Here is a 6,000-nt window from a genome sequence, read left to right as displayed (position 1 = left end):
ACCACAGTTCGAAAGCATCGATTCTTCAGTGTTCAGCCTTCTTTATGGTCCAGCTCTCACATCTGTACATGACTACTGGAAAAACCACAACTTTGACTATATGGACCTTTGTCAGGAAAGGGATGAATCTGCTTTTTAATATGCTATCTAGTTTTGTCATAGCTTTCCTTCCAAGGAGCAAGTGTCTTTTAATTTCCATGCCTTTACTCTCTTATTTTTCTTCATGACATCTCTTGACACTTGGCATTAGATGATCTCTTTACTTGTTTATTGTCTGTCTCCTCTTCCAAAAGGCCAGCTCCATGAGATGGGGATTTTTCATGCCATCTCCCTAGTCCCCAGCAGGCGCCTGGAACAGCCCAAATACTTACTAAATAATTGTTGAATTAGTCTCCAAGTGTTCATAGAAATGGAAGTGATCTTGAAAAAATTTCATCTGTCCCCCAGCCACCAGGCTGGACTTGCCCTCCCATATCAGTTTCTCTTCTGTGACAATCTCTTGGCAGAAATCAAGATTCTTGACGTCTTTTAAAAAAAGTGGGTTAGACCCAGATTTGCAAACTTTCTCTTGCTAACGCTATCTTGCTTTCATACAGGGGTTGACAGGAACAGGAAAAGAGGCAAGATATTTAGGTTACTTGTAGATGAATGATATGAACAAATTGCTAAAAAGAGAGATTTGATTCCTTCTTGCACAGGACTGGGTTGTTTTTTTGTTTTTTTTTAATACCCCATTCAATTGTACTGGATAAGATTAGGCATGATAATCTTATTAACAATGATGATTTTTCAGAAGAGTTGATATCAGGTGAAAGGTCTTGCCTGCAGGACTTTCGATATCTTATCGCTGAACCTGAAAACACCCTGAAAGGTGGGTATTGCTACGATGATCCTCATTTACAGGTGAGGAAAATGACACTGTGTAACACAAAGCACAGTGTTAATTTGCCCACGGTTACACTGCCAGATGCCCACATAAGGGACACCTGAGAAACCCCTTCTAAGAATGAAATTGCCTGTGGCTGAGAGATTCAGAGTTGGGGCTCTGGGGTAAGCTGTCTTGGGCCTCAGTCTCCTCATCTGGAAAGTGGGGATGATGACAATGATGTTGCCAGTATCACCAAAGATTCACTGAGTTAATTCATTTAAAAAATTTATTTATTTGGCTATGCTGGGTCTTAGTAGCAGCACGTGAGATCTTTAATTGTAGCACATGAACTCTTAGTTGTGGCAGGTGAGATCTAATTTCCTGACCAGGGATCAAAACCAGGCCCCATGAGTTGGGAGCGTGGAGTCTTAGCCACTGGACCACCAGGGAAGTCCCAATAGGACAGAAATTGGCACACAGCAAGTGGTCAATATTTCTTAGCTGCATGTGCGTGCATGCACGCTTGCACGCACGCGCGCACACACACACACACACACACACACACACACACGGTGGGCTTCCTGGAGGAGGAGTTCTGCCAGACAGCCAGACGACCAGTTGAGTTCAGGACCTAAGGTCAAGCTTAGATCTCCTCGGGTAGGAAATTTCCCACTGAGAGGGGAGTGGCAGCCTCATGCTGCTTTTGCCGTCCTCCCCCAGCCACTGCTCTCAGAAGAGTCCCACACACAGGTCATGTGCTGTCCCTTGCCCCGAGTGAGTCAGCCTGGCAGCTGGACCAGAGGGTGGGCGGAGAGTTGGAGATTACACCACCAGGGCTTGCTCAGAGCAGCTGTGGCCTGACTGCAAAGGTCGTGGTGTTGGGTTTCCACCTTGCACGGTGCCCCCGGGAGGTTAAGCATGAGACCCCATGAGGCCCGGCTGGGGCTGCCCCAGCCCCGGCCCACCATCAGGGTTCTTGGTATAATAAGTCTTTTCATGTGGACACTTGACAGCTTTTGAAGCATTTTCCCACCATCCCAGGTCTGTAGGGCAGCCAGTGTTATTTTGATTGTCCCCATGAAATGGGGCTCATTGAGGCGGCATGTCTTGCCCTATACCACTCAGCTGGTGGAACTGAGATCCAACGGAGGTTTGCCGTGTTTAATCCCAGTCTCCTTGCCAACACCCTGCACAGACTGTCCTCAGAGCTGTATGCAAATATGTGTGTGTGCACGTACATAGTATGTGATGTACCAAGGGAGGGGATGACCCACCCTGGAACTGCCTTTCTAATGGTCCAAATTCATGTGTGAGCATTAGAAACACATAGTGATTCTTTTTTATTTGGGCATCATTATGATTTAAATTTTATTTTTTTGAAAAGGTATTATATTCACATAGTTCAAAATTCAAATGGTACAGAAAAATGTCACCCTCTCTCCCCCGTCATCTATCCATTCAGTCCCTCTCTCCAGAGGCACTTAGTTATCAGTTTCTTCTGACAGGCTGTTCTGAGCTTCTACAAGTCAATATGAATAAGAATATTCCAACCCAACACTTTATACACAAAATGTACACATTCTACTTACTGTTATGCTCCTTAATTTGTTTGTTTAGTAATCCTTCCTGGAGAGAATTGCATGCCAGTTCATAAAGAGCTGCCTTGATATTTTTCAAGGCCATGTAATATTCTTTTGTAGGGATGCGCCTCTTTGATTGATCCCCTGTTGATGCACGGGCTTCCTTGGAGGCTCAGATGGTAAAGAATCTGCCTGGAGTGCAGGAGACTTTGGTTTGATCCCTGGGTCGGGAAGATCCCCTGGAGAAAGGAATGGCTACCCACTCCAGTATTCTTGCCTGGAAAATTCCATGGACAGAGGAGCTTGGCGGGCTACAGTCCATGGGATCAAAAAGAGGCGGACATGACTGAGCAACTAACAGTTCACACTTCACTGTGGATGGAGATTCAGAATATTTCCAATACTTTCAATGACAGACTAGGGAACAAGGAGAGCCTTTGCATCTACATCACTGGGTATATATGTAGGGAGATGCAGACCCTTGCTTCTTAAACTGTTCCAGGGCTAGCAGCTATGCATCAGCTGAGAGCTTGGTTAGAACTGCAGCATCACAGGCCCCACCCTGGACCTGCTGGATCAGGATCCGAGTCTTAAAAAGATGCCCAGGGGATTTGTATGCGTATTAAAGTTTAAGAAGCACTGGTTGGAAAGACAGATTCCCAAAAGTGAAGTTGCTGGGTCAAGACATAGGTAAATTTGTAAGACAGGTATAGACAAATTGACATCTGCAGAGTTTGATTTGATACATAATTCCTCTCACCTGCAATGCATAAGCATCTGGGGAGAATAAAAATAATCCATATCCAGCTGTGCAAAATATGGGGAGTAGGATTCAGTGGGTCTGGTGTGAGCCTGGAATCTGCACTGTGTACACTGTCTGGGTGCTTGACATCTTTCCCGGCTTGGGGAAAACTGGCCTGATTACATGCCCAACTTTGACTCTAGAGGCTTCTTTAGGGTTCTTGGACTTTCTAACCAGAAGGATCTTTTAACTCTCCATCCAGTGACAGCAAACTCAAATGCCCACAAGAGCTGGATGGATAGTGCTCATGACTAAAATGTGCCAGTTGACAGTAGGTCTGGTTTTTACTGACATTGAAGTAACAAAAAAATTAGAAAGCATGCACACCAAGCCAAACAAATTTGGGCTGAAGTCAGGTCCACAGTCCATGAGTCTGTGACCTTTGGCATTCTCGCAATGCACTTTTTCACAAAAATAAAAATAAAAAGAATCTGTTTTGGACTTCCATGGCGGTCCAGTGGATAAGAATCTGCCTGCCAACATGGGGGACAAAGGTTCGATCCCTGGTCCAGGAAGATTCCATGTGCTGTTGAGCAACTAAGCCCCTGCGCCACAACTACTGCGCCTGCGCTCTAGAGCCTGAGAACTGCACCTACTGAAACTCGCGCTGCTAGAGCCTGTGCTCTGAAACATGAAAACCCACCCCAAGGAGAAACTGCAAACTTCAACTGCTGAAGAGTAGCCCCTGCTTGCCACAACTAGAGAAAGACTCCAGACAACCACTAAGACCCAGTGCAACGCACCCCCGTCAAAAGTCTTTAAAAATGGTGCACATTAAAAAAAATCTTTAGACAAAAAGAATCTGGGGACTTCCCTGGTGGTTCAGTGGCTAAGGGTTTGCACTCCCAATGCAGGGGGCCCGGGTTCAATCCCTGGTCAGGGAACTAGGTCCCACATGCCTCAACAAAGACACAGTGCAGCAAAATACATAAAAATAAGTATTAAAAAAAAATCTGTTTTCGCAAATAGTCTCATATAACCTGGCAAGGACTCAGACAGGCTCTCTCCAAGTGTTGAAAATCTTAGGAATCAAGGCTCCCGCTATACAGATGACAAAACTAAGCCCAGAGTATGGAAGGGGTGGCCCTGAGTCCTCAGAAAAGCTTAACCAGCATTTACTGACTACCAGGCAACGTGTTCTGTGCTGGGGGATTTCAGCCTGCAGGTCCCAGTACTCAAGGAGGGAGGGGATAAACACAGAGTAAACAAGTGGTGGCCAGTGAGTGTGGGCTGTCCAGTGAGGTGACTTGATTCCTGGGGCCATAGGGAGTCCCCAGGAACAAAGGAGGTTTTCAGAGAGGAGGTAAGCCTGAGAAAGACGTTGGTGGTTTTTGATTTTTGTTCATCTCAAGAAGGGATTTAGAACAGGGTTGGCAAACATTTCCTGTAAAGGACCAGATAAAATATTTTAGGCTTTGCAGGCCACACCGTCTCTGCCGTTCTGTTGCTCTGTCCGTTGCAGCGCAAAAGCAGGCCCAGATGACAGGTAAACGGCTGGGTGCTGCCGGGCGCCAATACAAGTTTATTTAGGGACTGTGAAATGTGAATTTCATGTAATTTTCACATGTCAGGAAGTAGTCTTCTTCTTTCTTCGCTCCAGCCGTTTCAAAATGCAAAAACCATTCTTAGCTCACAAGTGGCAGAAAACAGGCAGGGGGCTGGAATCGGCTGGTGTCTGGATTTTGTTGACCCCTGATTTAGTAGATGGAGAGCAGCTTTGCCAGGCCAATGGGAGAAGGGTGTTCCAGGCAGTGAGGGTGGCAGGTGCAGGGACAGGGAGGAAAAGACTGAGTAGAAAAGTGGGGCTCAAAATGCCGTCTCTTGGGAATTCCCTGGTGGTCCAGGGATTACAACTCTGCACGTCCCCTGCAGCGGGCGTGGGTTGGATCCCTGGTTGGGGAACTAAGGTCCTTCGTGCCTTGGAGCAGTACGACGAAAAATAAATAAATAAATATATATATAAAAAAAGAAAAAGTAGTGTAGATAGCACCTCCCTATCTAATCCATTGTTGCCAAATTCTTCTGCTTGTTGAGAGAAGTTGGGAATGCACATATTGCACACATGTTACTATGTCCTGGGATGGTTCTGGGCGCTGGAGAATCCATGGAGGGCGAGACAGCCAGAAGACACTGCTTGCAAACGCACGGAGGCCTGATGTGAGCAAAATAGCAGGTTTGATGGTGGGAAGTGCTATAGAGAAACATATCACAGGGAAGGGGGCAGAAGTGTTGGGGAGATGTGGACTTTTAGGCAGGGTATCAGGGAGACCTCTGAAATTTGAGTAAAGGCTGGAAAGATTCCCAGAAGGAGCTGAACGGTATCCTCCCCTCCCAGGAGAAGAGCTGCCCAGGTAGAGAGAGAAGCAAATACAAAGTCCTAAAGAGGGAGCCAGGCTGGAATGTTATAGAAACAGTGAGAGGTAAGCTGTGTAGCTGGAGCAGAGGGAGTGAGGGGGAGAGTCAAAGTCGTTGAGGGCAGAGAGGTCACGGGACAGACCATGAGGGACTTTACAGCCACTGTGAGGACTTCAGCTTTAGCTCTGAGTAGGTGGGAGCCATGGAAGACTCTAAGCAGAGGAGAGAGAGGACCAGACTTAGGTCTTCACTGTATCCCTCGGGATTCCTGTAGAGAATGGACAGGATGTGGTGGGAATGGAGGTGGAGAGAAGTCACTGGACTCTGGAGATTTGCATTTTGAAGGTGAAACTGTAGAATTTGCTAGTGTTCAGGATGCAGGGTGTGAGAAATTT

The sequence above is a fragment of the Giraffa tippelskirchi genome, chromosome 13 (genome assembly GCF_054371585.1).
Source record: "Giraffa tippelskirchi isolate mGirTip1 chromosome 13, T2T-mGirTip1v1.2.pri, whole genome shotgun sequence".
Lineage (NCBI taxonomy): Eukaryota > Metazoa > Chordata > Mammalia > Artiodactyla > Giraffidae > Giraffa > Giraffa tippelskirchi.
The sequence above is the reverse complement of the archived record's forward strand: the minus strand, read 5'-3'. Positions refer to the sequence as shown.